Consider the following 16078-nt stretch of genomic DNA (forward strand, 5'->3'; position numbering starts at 1 on the left):
ACTATAAGGAAATTACTTTAGAAACATACTCACAAATCCCCATGAGAAGAATCACCTAACAGCATACTTCTGGTACCTAGGCTACACACAAGGATCCAAAGGAAACAGGAACCAATTTATTATTAGCTAATCAAAGTCATTCCATTTGAGGTATTCTAAGCAGGAGTCTTGCTGAGGGTCCTGCTGGAGTGAATAGGAGAATGGAGACTTGAGTTTACATTCTAGAATCTTATCTGACTCGTAGTTCAATGACCCTATTCAGGAATCACATTTCCTCTCTCCTCTATTATGGGTAGGGATTAATTTGTGGGGGAACGGCCTGGAACACAGTTCCACCACTTGTCAGACTTAAGAGATAGGGCAGCAGGGGTTTTCTGTTCTGCCCTTCACTTTCAAACAGCCTGCATGGAAGAGGAGAGGAAAAGGTGAGACTGGAGCAAACTGAGCAAAGAACAGCCATTCTACTCCCTAATCCAGCTCTTTCACTCCAAGTCCCCTTCGCCTCCTCTTTTACAGAGAACAGGAGGATAAGGGGTGATACTGAAGCTGATGCTGCAGAGAAAGAGACACAAAAAGGGGTTGAATTAGTAAAGCCTTGAAACTTATGTGCAATAGTGCCAGTCATCAAGGCTTCAATGCACCCCAGCTCACAAGTTTCAAACATGTGCTAATTTAACCTTTTTGTGTCTGATACAAAGAGCTTAATTTTCTGGTGGAACAACCCAGAATGGCATTCCTACCCGTTGTGTTTTCCAAGTCACAAGGAGATATGAAAGATGATGAGAAAAGATGAGGATGTTGGGGAGGTACCCGTAATGGAGAAGGTTTTCATGGGTAATGATTCAGATGGACTGAATCAAATCACGGTGAACCTAGAAGATGTGGTGGGCCTGATTGACAAACTGAAGAGTAGTAAATCACCTGGACCGGATGGTATACACCCCAGAGTTCTGAAGGAACTAAAAAATGAAATTTCAGACCTATTAGTAAAAAATTTGTAACTTATCATTAAAATCATCCATTGTACCTGAAGACTGGAGGATAGCAAATGTAACCCCAATATTTAAAAAGGGCTCCAGGGGCGATCCGGGAAACTACAGACCGTTAGCCTGACTTCAGTGCCAGGAAAAATAGTGGAAAGTGTTCTAAACATCAAAATCACAGAACATATAGAAAGACATGGTTTAATGGAACAAAGTCAGCATGGCTTTACCCAGGGGCAAGTCTTGCCTCACAAATCTGCTTCACTTTTTTGAAGGAGTTAATAACATGTTGGATAAAGGTGAACCGGTAGATATAGTATACTTGGATTTTCAGAAGGCGTTTGACAAAGTTCCTCATGAGAGGCTTCTAGGAAAAGTAAAAAGTCATGGGATAGGTGGCGATGTCCTTTCGTGGATTGCAAACTGGCTAAAAGACAGGAAACAGAGAGTAGGATTAAATGGGCAATTTTCTCAGTGGAAGGGAGTGGACAGTGGAGTGCCTCAAGGATCTGTATTGGGACCCTTACTGTTCAATATATTTATAAATGATCTGGAAAGAAATACGACGAGTGAGATAATCAAATTTGCAGATGACACAAAATTGTTCAGAGTAGTTAAATCACAAGCAGATTGTGATAAATAGCAGGAAGACCTTGTGAGACTGGAAAATTGGGCATCCAAATGGCAGATGAAATTTAATGTGGATAAGTGTAAGGTGATGCATATAGGGAAAAATAACCCATGCTATAATTATACAATGTTGGGTTCCATATTAGGTGCTACAACCCAAGAAAGAGATCTAGGTGTCATAGTGGATAACACATTGAAATCGTCGGTGCAGTGTGCTGCGGCAGTCAAAAAAGCAAACAGAATGTTGGGAATTATTAGAAAAGGAATGATGAATAAAACGGAAAACGCCATAATGCCTTTGTATCGCTCCATGGTGAGACCGCACCTTGAATACTGTGTACAATTCTGGTCGCCGCATCTCAAAAAAGATATAATTGCGATGGAGAAGGTACAGAGAAGGGCTACCAAAATGATAAGGGGAATGGAACAACTCCCCTATGAGGAAAGACTAAAGAGGTTAGGACTTTTCATCTTGGAGAAGAGACGACTGAGGGGGGATATGATAGAGGTGTTTAAAATCATGAGAGGTCTAGAACGGGTAGATGTGAATCGGTTATTTACTCTTTCGGATAATAGAAAGACTAGGGGGTACTCCATGAAGTTAGCATGGGGCACATTTAAAACTAATCGGAGAAAGTTCTTTTTTACTCAACGCACAATTAAACTCTGGAATTTGTTGCCAGAGAATGTGGTTCGTGCAGTTAGTATAGCTGTGTTTAAAAAAGGATTGGATAAGTTCTTGGAGGAGAAGTCCATTACCTGCTATTAAGTTCACTTAGAGAATAGCCACTGCCATTAGCAATGGTTACATGGAATAGACTTAGTTTTTGGGTACTTGCCAGGTTCTTATGGCCTGGATTGGCCACTGTTGGAAACAGGATGCTGGGCTTGATGGACCCTTGGTCTGACCCAGTATGGCATTTTCTTATGTTCTTATGAAGAGACAGGAGGTGAGTGCTGGTCATCCCCACTGCTTCTGCGGCTACTGGATGTATTCACATATATGAGTGTGTCTCTGTGAGGATGAGAGTTCACACTCGGACCCTCCCCTTCACACAGGTCACACCTGGCCCCCGGCTCTGCATTCCCCCCACTTCACCTCCCCTCCCCTTACCCACTCCACAGTTCCATTTCCTTTGTCTACAAATTAAGCCCTAATTATAGGTAAAAGTCAGTAAACAATAATTTTGTATATGCTTATGCACAAAAATGTCTTCTGCAAAGCCTTACTCTAAAAGAAAATATAACCAACAATAGACTGTTTAGCACAACCTAAAAATATACAGAGGGTATTGTCAAAAGTGAATTTTATAACTTAAGTTCTCTGTTGACAAGCGGGTATGAAATCAGTCATAATGCATGGGTTGTTGCGATCCTGCCCGCGAGGAGCGCGGGCAGGCTCTTAACCTCGTGCGGGCCAGTCGGGCCGCTGACGCTGTTGCCGCTGCGCCTGTCTCTCCACGGCCTCTGGGGTCGCCCTCCATCCGCCTTCTGTTCCCTGCAGTGGGGCCAACCCGCCGCGAGCTCTCCCTCGCGGTCGGGACCCACGGTGCTGCTTCTGGCTCTCCCCGGCGTGCTCTGCCGCTCCCGGGGTCCTCGGCCGGCAGGGAAGGCGTCCCTGCCGGTGCCCGTGCTGCAGTCCGGGTCCTTGCCCGGCAGGGAGGCCGTCCCTGCCGGTGCCTGCAGCCACTCCAGCTTCCTGCAGCCTGCCATCGCTGCTTTCCCTTCGGCCCCGTGGCGGGCTGCTCCTGCTGCCTTCCTGCTTCGGACCCTGCAGCCCTCGGCTTCCCTGGGGCTGACTCCATGGCATGGAGCCGTCCCTGCAGCCAGCTTACCTCACTCCTGCTTCAGTCTTCGCGGCTGGGAGCTGCTGAGGCAGCCTGCCACCTCTCCAGCTTCAGGGGCAGGGCTGCTCCGCTGCCTGCCTGTCTTCCTTGGATTCTCCACGTGGCCGGGAGGACGCCACCAGCTTCCAGCGTGCCTCTCCAGCTTCCTAGGGCGCGGGCGCGCGCCTCTCTACTCCTCTTCTAGGGCCAGCTAGGTGTGGCCCCCCTGCTGGCCCCTCCCTGGGCGTTGTCATCATCAGCCCTACTAAAGGGCTCAGCAGTCAGTCTGTCTTTGCCTTCGCAAGGAGTTGGTCACTCCTGGGAGTCTACCATCCTTGCTCCAGGAGTTGTCCGTGTTCCAGCCTTCTGCAAGGTCCAGTGTTACTCGTTCTCTGTTGGAGCTCCTCGTCCCGTCTGATGTCTACCTGCTGTTTCAGTCCTGATGTCTGCTTGATGTTCCAGCCCTGATGTTTGCCTGTCCATGTTCCTGCCCTTGGCCTGTCTGCCAATCCGGTACCAGAGTTCCAGTTCACATGATGCTTACTTTGCCTTTGGCTGCCGGTGTGCAGCAAACCCTGCTTTAGACTGCTGGTGGGCAGCAACCCTTGCTTCAGGCTGCCGGTGTGCAGCAAACCCTGCTATTCGCTGCCAGGAGTGCAGCAACCTGCTTTTAATACCCTGTTCCCTGAATCTCCTGAAAGCTAGCACCTTGTTCCTGTTCTTCAAGATGTCCTGGTGCCTCGCGGCAAGCCATGTCATGGTCCGTGACCAGCCCCATGGGCGGGCTGAGTAGGGCGCTTCGTGATGCAAGCCATGCACCTCGTTCCTGAGTCTGTGAGAAAGCCTTACCCCTGTTCCTGAATCTCCTGAAAGCTAGCACCTCGTTCCTGTTCTTCAAGATGTCCGGGTGCCTCGCGGCAAGCCATGTCGTGGTCCGTGACCAGCCCCATGGGCGGGCTGAGTAGGGCGCTTCGTGATGCAAGCCATGCACCTCGTTCCTGTGAGAAAGCCTTACCCTGTTCCTGAATCTCCTGAAAGCTAGCACCTCATTCCTGTTCTTCAAGATGTCCGGGTGCCTCGCGGCAAGCCATGTCGTGGTCCGTGACCAGCCCCATGGGCCCGGCTGAGTAGGGTGCTTCGTGATGCAAGGCCATGCACCTCGTTCCTGAGTCTCTGAGAAAGCCTTACCTTGATCCTGAACTCTCTGAAAGCCTAGTATCCTCCGGCAACCCCTGTTGTGGTCCGTGACCAGCCCCACGGGCGGGCTGTGTAGGGCGCTTCATGTTGCCAGTCTCGTACCTCGCCCTTGAGTCTCCTGTATGCATCATACCTCATTCCTGAGTCCACGTCTGCACTTCCAGTACCTTGCTTCTGAGTCTACGTCAGCACGTCCAGTACCTTGCTCCTGAGTCTACGTCAGCACGTCCAGTACCTTGCTCCTGAGTCTACGTCTGCACTTCCAGTACCTCGTTTCTGAGTCTCGTCTGCATCCATGTTCCAGTCCTCGCTGCCCTGGCCTCCATCCGGCCTGCCGCTTCATGCCGTACCCCGCGGCAGGTCCGAAAGGGCTGGGAACGGTCGGAGGACTGTTCACAAGACCAAGATAGCGTTGTTGGGTCTTCCGAAGCGTGCAGGCCTGGAGGAGGGCCTATCTTCCAGTCTTCCCTCCAGCTCGCTTCCGTCCAGCCCATGCTTGGGAATGCCACGCCTCCCGCGGCCTCTCTTCAGACTCTCTGGCATTGAGCCGCGGCCCAAGGGCACACACATCTCCCAGGAGTGGGATCGCTCTCCGAGCGCTCCGCAACATGGGTGACACCTAATGATGCTGACACTAACTCAGCTTCTCATGGAATCTAGCCCCCAACCCCCTTCATATCCAATACCCACGATCATCAGCCAAGGCATACATTCATTTTACTACAAGCTCTCCCACCACAGTCCAAAACCCCTACACAGAGCCCTCTACTACCCTCTGATAGACACTCACTACTAGGTTGGTATGCTTCCCAGGCAAAATGCTTCCCCCCCCCCCTCCCCCCCAAGTCTAGAACACCCATGACCTACTCACAGATAAGAACATATTCTTGCCATACTGGGTCAGACCAAAGGTCTATTAAGCCCATTATCCTGTTTCCAACAGTGGCCAATTGGGGTCCCAAGTACCTGGCAAGATCCCAAGGGTATGCAGGCATTTTATTTCTTACAGAAACCTGGGCACTAGACACCGATATCCACCAATTTAACCAAACTTTCTCCTAGATTATGCATTTGCTCATGGTCCCACATCAATCTAAGAGGGGCAGAGGGTAGCTATCATCTTCAGAAAAGCTCTAAACCTAACACTCTCCATACATGAAAATTAGAGGGCATTGAAGCCATCCTTCTCTAGGTAGACACCCACTCCAAATAGGGACTCTTCCTAGTTTATCACATTCCCTCTGGTAACTGTGTTCTATACAACCTTGTTCAACTAGAATATAAAAAGTGCCATGCTGTGTCAGACCAAGGTCCTTTGAGCCCACCAAACTTTTATGGCAGTGGCCAGTCCAGGTCACAACTCCATATCAGAACCAAATAGTTGATCTATTTTTTTTTTTCACTCACTCCCAGGGATAAGCGCTGACTTTTCTAAGTTTGCCTGGCTAATACATTTCCTTCAGGAACTTGTCCAACCCTTTTTTGAACCCCAGTATGTTAGATACCCTGACCACATCCTCTAGCAAAAGATTCCATAGCTTGACTGTGTACTGAGTGAAAAAATACTTCCTATTATTTATTTTAAATCTGTCGGTTGCTACTTTCATGGAATGTCCTCTGGTTCCAGTGTTGTTTGAAAGGATAAATAACTGCTCCCTATATACCCATTCCATCCTTCTAAATTTATACATTTCAATCATATTCCCTCTCAGTTGTCTCTTCTACAAGCTAAATAACTCTAATCTGTTTAGCCTGTCTCCACAATGGAGCTTTTCCATCCCCTTTATCATTTTTTCCTTTGTACCTTTTCTACATCCGCTCTGTCTTTTCTGAGATGAGATGACAGAACTGCACACAATACTCAAGATGTGATGGCACCATGGATCTATACAAAGGTATTATGATATTCTCAGTTTTGTTCTCTATTTCTTTCCAAATATTTCAATTACTGTATTTGCTTTTTTGACTGCCACTGTACATCGAGCCAAAGATTTCAATGTATTGTCCACAAGGAATTCGAAGTCCTTTTTCTAGGTGTTGATTCCTAACACAGAACCTAGCATCGTGTACCTGTAACTGGGATTATTTTTCCCTAGGTGCATTACTTTGTAGAGACGTGATTCGGCCGAACCTTTTGGTTCGGCCTTCGTTATCGGCCTGCCGCGGGAAATTTTGTTTTCCCACGGTTTGGGCCGATTTTATTTCGGCTGCCTCCACAAAACGAAGCACGAAACCCACCCCAACCTTTCAAATTGAATTACAACTGGGGTAGTAAAAAAAAAAAAAAATAATACCCAAACTCACCCCAACCCTTCAAATTTAATTGCAATCCCCCCCCCTCCAAAACTTGCCGAAATTCCCTGGTGGTCCAGCGGGGGTCCCGGGATTGATCTCCAGCTCTTAGGCAGTCGGTTGCCAGTAATCAAAATGGTGCTGATGTCCCTTTGCCCTTACCGTGTGACAGAGGCTATCGGTGCCATTGGCCGGCCTCTCACATGGTAGGAGCAATGGACAGCCAGCACCATCTTAAAATATGGTGCGGGCCACCCATTGCTCCTACCATGTGACAGGGACCGACCAATGGCACCGATAGCCCCTGTCACATGTCAGCATGGATTATTTTTTCTATATGCATCACCTTGCACTTGTCCACATTAAATTTAATCTGCCATTTGGATGCCCAATCTTCCAGTCTTGCAAGGTCCTCCTGCAATTTATCACAATCCGCTTGTGATTTAACTACTCTGAATAATTTTGTATCATCTGCAAATTTGATTAACTCACTCGTCATATGCCTCTCCAGATCAGTTATAAATATATTGAAAAGCACTGGTCCAAGTACAGATCCCTGAGGCACTCCACTGTTTACCCTTTTTCGACTAAGAAAATTGACCATTTAATCCTACTCTCTATTTCCTGTCTTTTAACCAGTTTATAATCCACAAAAGGACACCGCCTCCTATCCCATAACTTTTTAGTTTTTTTAGGAGCTTCTCATGAGGGACTTTGTGAAACTCCTTCAGAAAATCCAAATAAATTATATCTACTGGTTCATCTGTATCCACATGTTTATTAACCCCTTCAAAAAAAAAAAAAAAAAGAAGCAGATTTGTGAGGCAAGATGTGCCTTGGGAAATTCCATGCTGACTGTGTTCCAATTAAACCATGTCTTTTTATATAGAAACATAGAAACATAGAAATGACGGCAGAAGAAGACCAATCGGCCCATCCAGTCTGCCCAGCAAGCTTCACACTTCTTTTTTCTCATACTTATCTGTTTCTCTTGGCTCTTAGTAACCTTTGGTTCTATTTCCCTTTCATCCCCACCATTAATGTAGAGAGCAGTGATGGAGCTGCATCCAAGTGAAATATCAAGCTTGATTAGTTAGGGGTAGTAACCGCCGCAATAAGCAAGCTACACCCACACTTATTTGAATGTTATTCAGCCCTTATTGGTTGTTTTTCTTCTCCCCTGCTGTTGAAGCAGAGAGCTATGCTGGATATGCATTGAAAGTGAAGTATGCATTGAAAGCCACATTAACTATCAACAAATATTGAATAAGCCTAATAATTGGTAATACCTATAGCCATGAACTCACCGTTAATTTTACATACTCTTACCCACCCTTGCTTTTTTGTTTTTTGTTTTTTTTAATTTGGAGATGGCAGCCTTCCATCCTTCCGCTCCGTGAAGGTGGGAGCTCTGTGATTTTGATCTTTAGAATAGTTTCCACTATTTCTCCCGGCACTGAAGTTGGGTTCACTTGTCTCCAGTTTCCTGGATCACCCCTGGAGCCCTTTTTAAATACTGGGGTTACACTGGCCACCAGTCTTTTGGTACAATGGATGATTTTAATGATAGGATACCAATTTTAACTAATAGATCTAAAATTTCAGTTTTGAGTTCTTTCAGAACTCTGGGGTGCTGTTAGGCTTACCGGTCACGGCTGCTGTACATCCCTGCCGTCCCTGCCAAAACGCCAGCTGTCTTCCGGCACAACCCGCACCTCCCAGGCCCCTCCGACGCGGGCGGCAGGCCTTACACGCCACCGAGGCCATCCTGGGCTTCCCTGCCACAGGACGCCATTAACTCCGCCCTTCCTTGGCTTCCTCCTAGGCGCGCGCACACACCACCTAGGGGGTCTTAAAGGGCCCGCGACGGGAAATTGCCGTCGGCCCCTCCAGATGACGTCAGAGCTCAGCAGGCTTTTAAACCCGTGCAAGACCTTTAGCAGGCAACTTGGCTACAGGTCTCTCTCCCAGCGTTTCTGCTTCTGGTCTCCTGTTCCAGCGTGCCTTGTTCCTGCTCCGGATCCTGCCTGCTTGTTCCTCTTCCCGGTCTTCTCCCTTCAGACGGATCTTCTGGCTTCCTGACCTTGGACCGGCCTTCATTGTCTCCTTCTGGCTCCCTGACCTCGGACCAGCTCTCACCTTATCTCCCTCTGGCAGCCCTGACCTCAGATTCTTCAGCTCTCTCTCCGTTGCCTCTATTTGGAACTGGACAGTGGTATTCTTTGCTCTTCTCCTTCAGCTCTAGTCCAGATTCACTTTACCTCCTGACACTCACCTTCTCGCCTCTTGTCATTCCAGGGGCCCATCTAAGCCCAGCCTGCCCCGGCACCCTATGGCTCAACCCGCAGGGAACATGGGTTGGTAGTGGTGAAGCTCCAAGCTGGCTCCTGCGTCTCTCTGACCTCGCCTCCCGATGGTGGAGACCTGCAGGGGTTTGCCCTCTCAGGTTAAGCCAACTCCGCCTCGGGCTAAGGGTCCACAATCCTATCCGGATTCAAAACAGGTGCATACCATCTGGTCCAGGTGAGTCAATCTTGCCTACTACATCTTCCAGTTTCACAGTGATTTTGTTCAGTTCATCTGACTCATCACCCTTGAAAACTATCTCAGGAACTGATATCTCCCCAATATCCTCATTATTAAACACAGAAGCAAAGAATTAATTTAGTTTTTCAGCAATGGCCTTATCTTCCCTAAGAGCCCCTTTAATCCCTTGGTCATCTATTGGTCCAACTGGTTCCTCACAGGTTTCTTGCTTCAGATATATTTTTAAAAGTGTTGTGATTTTTTACCTCTACAGTCAACTACATTTCAAATTCTTTCTTAGCCTGCCTTATCAATGTTTTACACTTAACTTGACAATGCTTATGCTTTTCCCCATTTTCTTCAGATGGATCCTTCTTCCAATTTCTAAGGATATTTTTTGGCTAAAATAGCCTCTTTCACCTCCCCTTTTAACCTTGTGTGTAATCATTTTGCCTTCCTCCCAGCTTTCTCAATGCGTGGAATACATCTGGACTGTGCTTCTAAGATAGTATTTTTAAATGTCCATGCGTGTTGTACACTTTTAACCACAGAAGCCGAACCTTTCAGTTTTTTCTAACTATTTTCCTCATTTTATAAAAGTTAACCTTTTGAAAATTTAGTGTTAGATCTGTAGTTTTACATATTGTCCCACTTCCAGTCATTAGTTCAAATTTAATCATGTTATGATCACTATTGCCAAGTGGCCCCACCACTGTTACCTATCTCACCAAATCCTGCGTTCCACTAAGAATTAATGGGTAGATTTTAAATGCCGGGTGTGTGTAAATTCCAGCGTATTTTCCAAGAGGCCCTGCCATGCGCATAAAGGCCGGTAGGTGCTCAAGTCCTGGGCCTCTTGGAAGGGGCAGAGGGTGGGGCGTGAGTGGGCCGGGACAGCGCCGTTGTTTGCCGGCATGTGCATGTTATAAAATCAGCACATGGACGCACGTATGCGCATAGGTTTAAAAATCTACCTTTAAATCTAAAATAGCTCCCTCTCTTCTTGGTTCCTGAACCAATTGCTCCATGAAGCAGTCATTTATTCCATCCAGGAGTTTTATGTCTCTAGCATAACCTGATGCTACATTTACCCAGTCAATATTGGGGTAATTGAAATCTCAAAATTATATCAGAAAGAGTCAACACAGTAACCCGATAGGAAAACTGTAACATATAAGGGAAACTGAATTTCAATTCAAATTATTACCTACAGTGACGGTGTCAGCAAGCCTGACGTTGTGATTCAAACCCAAATCCAACCGGACTTCTAATCATTCACCATCACTCAAAAATTCTTTAATTATTTTTGAAATTTTTTTGATTGTTGTTTATTTTCTTTTTCTTTAAAACATAAGCTTTCACTTCATTGATATTATTTTTCACTCCATTGATAATGTTTTCCACTCCATTATTATTATGAAGATAGGAGGTGACTAGCACTCTCTCAAGGAAATACGTGAAAAAACGCCCAACACGGCCGATGTTTCGCTTGATAAAGCTTCCTCAGGGGCATGTAGACGATCATCAACATAGGAGTGTTTGCCTATAAATATTTAAAGAGACAGTCTTAGCAGCTTTAAATTAGATAAATAGAAAATAGTACTTATCTGACCGCCGTAGGCTACCGTTTCAAAATGGACCTGACGTCTCAACCATTCTTCTGCATCGCAGGAAGGAAACGAGGCTAGCGTTTACGTCCGTTCAACAAACGATATCAGCAATATCCTCCGACCACCAATCAAGACCAACCCACAACATCAATGCGAATTACACGGTCGCAACACAGCAAGAATCAATAGTATTGAATCTTTCATCAACAGCTCTTACCTCAGTTCAACAATCATTATTGGAACGGGGTTTGTCCTTCGTACCTACTCCTCGTACTGATACTTTTTCTTTACAAGTGGCAATATATCGGTTTGTTCGTAATTTAAAATTACGTCTGTTTTTCGATTCCACACCTTCGACACCAGATTTTTCTATCATTGCCAATCCTTCGACATGGATTCCACGAGGACCGGAAGATCCTGGTATAAAGATTTTCTACCAATTGATATCAAAAGAAATTGAAGCACTCAACAACGGTTCTGATACAAAATCTGGTTCCTTTTTTAATTTAACTCGCATTGAAAAAAATGCAATTGAGGAATTACGTGCCAATAACAATGTAATAATAAAATCAGCCGACAAAGGTGGCAAAATTGTCCTTCAAGATCGAGACGTCTATGAAAATGAGATACTTCGACAATTGAACAACACCCGTTTTTATAAGGCTTTGGAACAAGACCCCACCAAAAAATTACAAGACACTATTACAAAATTGGTGGAAAGTGGTTCTAAGTCAGGGTTCCTGACAGCAAAAGAAGCCAAATTTCTGATTAAATTACATCCGCAGGTACCAGTGTTTTACACTGTACCAAAAATTCACAAGAACTTAGAACATCCGCCGGGTCGTCCGATAGTATCAGGATGTGGATCTTTATTAGAACCATTGTCAAGATTCATTGACAAATTTTTGGCACCTTTCATACCTCAAATGTCTACTTTTATTAGAGATTCATCCGATATGGTACAATTTTTGGAACATCTCACTATGGATACTTCTGATTTAAAATTAGCCACTTTGGATGTCGAGGCCCTCTACACGTCAATCCCTCAGGATGTCACAATACAAATAGCTGAGACTTATTTCGAACGACGACCACGGCCTCATCGTGTTCCCAGTCATTTTTTGTTACAACTATTGGAAATTGCATTAAAAGAAAACTTTTTTGCATTCAATCAACAGTTCTATCAGCAAATTCACGGCACAGCTATGGGTGCAACCATGGCTCCAGATCTAGCGAACCTGTACATGGACGCATTTGAAACACAATGGCTGACACATAATCCTTTTTCTAATCATGTAATCATATGGAAACGTTACATAGACGACGTCTTGGTCATATGGAAGGGTTCTCATGAACATTTTACATCATTTTTGAATTGGCTCAACACTCGGGACCTTCATATAAAATTCACATCTGAGATTAATGATTCTACAATTTCTTTTCTGGACATTCAAATTACACTTACCAGACAAGGGTTTATGACGTCAATTTTCAGAAAATCAGTATGCTCTAACACTTATCTTCATTTTCAAAGTGCTCACCCGAGGACATTCAAGACCAACTTACCCATCAGTCAATTCATTCGGCTGAGGAGATTGTGCACCACTACAGCGGACTATGAGGTTCATGCTAAACATCTCACTGAACGGTTTTTACATCGGGGTTATCCACGTACATGCATCCGGAGAGCATATTTGCGTGCGAAGTTTGCACATCGAGAGTGGCTATTTTTGCCCAATACCTCCTCAGAGAATTCGGCTCAAACCACTTGTATTTTACCATTTTCAGTACAAGCATATAAAATTCGAAGAGCCATCTATAACAACTGGCATGTGTTGCAACTACATGAGGCTTTTCAATCTCCCCCTCGGATAACTTTTTCAAGAGCACCCAATTTGAAAAACCTGCTGGTACGTTCAGATTTTACCATAAAGACAAATGACAATTATGTTACAGGTTCTCATCAACCATGCAATACTTGCTCAGTATGTCCAATGTCAATGTCAATAACAGAAAGTATTACCTTGAAAACAGGTTATAAAATCTATCTGAAACATGTCACATCTTGTACATCAATAATGGTAATTTACATGATTACTTGCCCATGTGATTTACAATACGTAGGAAAAACTAAACGTCTCTTAAAAACACGGATGATAGAGCATAGATCTAATATAAAAAACTCCCGCATCGAAGAACCATTGGTTGCACATTGCTTAGCACACAAACATTCATTTAATGATCTCAAATTTTGTGCCATCGATCATGTACCAGCGCATTGGCGCGGTGGTAACCGTGAGAGACAACTTTTAAAACTGGAACAACGGTGGATATACTGACTGGGGACAGAGAGTCCGGCAGGTTTAAATGCCGAGTTAGAATTGCACACTTTTTTAGGATAAAATGACCCAGGATTCAGTGCTTTCTTTTTCAATCTTCTGACAATTAATACGTCATCCTTTGACGTCACACTCATTGCATATTTATTAAGACGTAAACGCTAGCCTCATTTCCTTCCTGCGATGCAGAAGAATGGTTGAGACATCAGGTCCATTTTGAAATGGTAGCCTACGGCGGTCAGATAAGTACTATTTTCTATTTATCTAATTTAAAGCTGCTAAGACTGTCTCTTTAAATATTTATAGGCAAACACTCCTATGTTGATGATCGTCTACATGCCCCTGAGGAAGCTTTATCAAGCGAAACATCGGCCGTGTTGGGCGTTTTTTCACGTATTTCCTTGAGAGAGTGCTAGTCACCTCCTATCTTCATAATAATAATGGAGTGGAAAACATTATCAATGGAGTGAAAAATAATATCAATGAAGTGAAAGCTTATGTTTTAAAGAAAAAGAAAAAAAACCAACAATCAAAAAAATTTCAAAAATAATTAAAGAATTTTTGAGTGATGGTGAATGATTAGAAGTCCGGTTGGATTTGGGTTTGAATCACAACGTCAGGCTTGCTGACACCGTCACTGTAGGTAATAATTTGAATTGAAATTCAGTTTCCCTTATATGTTACAGGTAATTGAAATCTCCCATTATTACTGTACTGCCAAATTGGTTAGCTTCCCTGATCGCTCTTAGCATGTCATCATCTGTCTGATCATTTTGGCCAGGTGGATGGTAGTATACTCCTATCACTATACTCTTACCCAACACACATGGGAATTCTACCCATATAGATTCTACTGAGCATTTAGTCTCTTGTATGATCTTTATCCTATTGGACTCCCATACATAAAGTGCTGCACCCCCAACAAGTTGAACCTCCCTATCATTGCGATCTAATTTATATCCTGATATAGCACTGCCCCATTGGTTATCCTCCTTCCACCAGGTCTCTGATATACCAATTATGTCTATTTCATCATTCACTGCTATACATTCTAACGCTCCCATCTTCCTTCTTAGACTTCTAGCATTGGCATACAGACATTTCAAAGTGCAATTTTTGTTTGTATTAACAACCTGCTTTTCAGTTGATAGGGATTATTTGGAATCCTTTAGCTCAAGTGATTATTTATTTGTAGGCACATGGACTACTTTTGCTTTTATTGGAACCTCTCTGTATGGATGCCCTAACTCTCCTGTTTCATTAGTATCCTTCAAAGAAACATTCCTCCAAACCATGCACTGCTGAGTGACTGTCAGCTTTCCTCCTTGTTCTAGTTTAAAAGCTGCTCTCTCTCCTTTTTGAATGTTAGTGCCAACAGCCTGGTTCCACTCTGGTTAAAGTGGAGCCCGTCCTTTTGGAAAAGTCTCCCCCTTCCCTAAAAGACTGTCTAGTTCCTTTCAAAATGGAATCCCCCTTCCCTGCACCATCGCATTAAGACTCTGGAGTTCTGCTTGCCTCTGGGGACCTGCACGTGGAACTGGGAGCGTTTCAGAGAATGCCACCCTGGAGGTTCTAGACTTTAGTTTTCTATCTTAAATCCTAAATTTGGCTTCCAGAACCTCCCTCCCACATTTCCCTATGTTGTTGGTGCCCATATGTACCACAATAGCTGGCTCCTCCCTAGCACTGTCTATAATCCTATCTAGGTGACGCATGAGGTCCACCATCTTCACACCAGGCAGGTAAGTTTCCAGTCAGTCATGTCCACCAGCCACCCAGCTATCTACATTTCTAATAATTGAATAACTATGATGGCCGACCTAACCCTTCCTTCCTGGCAGTAGGTCTGGGAGACTTGTCCTCAGTGAGAGAGATCCTGAAGCTCTTGAGCTGTGAGACAAGCCAACGGATAAGTTGGCTTGTCTCAATTCTTCCAAAAGACAACCATGGTTTACCCTAGAGCTAAGAAAGCTTAAACTACTGCTAAGACAAAATGAGGCCAAATGGCGTAAAAACCCATGCACCATCACCCTATCTACCTATAAATCAACTCTTCACCAATATAAATCCAATACATTAAGATCCAAGAGGAACTACTACGCATCCAAGATCCACCATCTAATCTTCGACGCTAAAGCCCTCTTTAGCTACGTCTCTAACCTCACACAAATAAACCCATCAGAAATCGCTCTCAACCAAGCCAAATCTAAAGCGGAAGAACTAGCGCTATTTTTCAATAACAAAATAAGCAAACTACTAACTCAGCTGCCCCATAACATCACATCTACTTCAACACCACCTCAGACCGCCTTCAAAAATACCCGCTTAGAAGAACTAGAACTCACCTCTTCCATTGAGATCCAAGGTATACTACGGAAAATGAAACCATCTTCTCACCCTTCGGATCACATCCCCTCGAAATTGCTTCTATCAATTCCTGACTCCATCGCCAAATCCCTGTCAGACATCATAAATTGCTCAATAACACAAGGATCTTACCCAGATGACCTAAAATTGGCCTCTCTCAAACCACTACTCAAGAAACCTAATCTAGATCCTAATGACCCAAACAACTACAGACCGATCGCCAACCTCCCCTTCATAGCCAAGATTACGGAGAAATTGGTGAACACCCGACTCTCAAACTACATTGAAGAAAATAACCTCCTATCCCC

At 44.6% G+C, this 16078-nt stretch overlaps 1 protein-coding gene across 3 annotated transcripts in view; it reads right to left on the reverse strand.

The window, feature by feature from the left end:
* MGAT4D (MGAT4 family member D) overlaps positions 1-16078 on the reverse strand; it is a 481639-nt gene that overhangs the window by 76636 nt on the left and 388925 nt on the right. The window lies entirely within an intron of this gene.

This window comes from Rhinatrema bivittatum, chromosome 1, assembly GCF_901001135.1.
Source record: "Rhinatrema bivittatum chromosome 1, aRhiBiv1.1, whole genome shotgun sequence".
In the NCBI taxonomy this organism is placed as follows: domain Eukaryota; kingdom Metazoa; phylum Chordata; class Amphibia; order Gymnophiona; family Rhinatrematidae; genus Rhinatrema; species Rhinatrema bivittatum.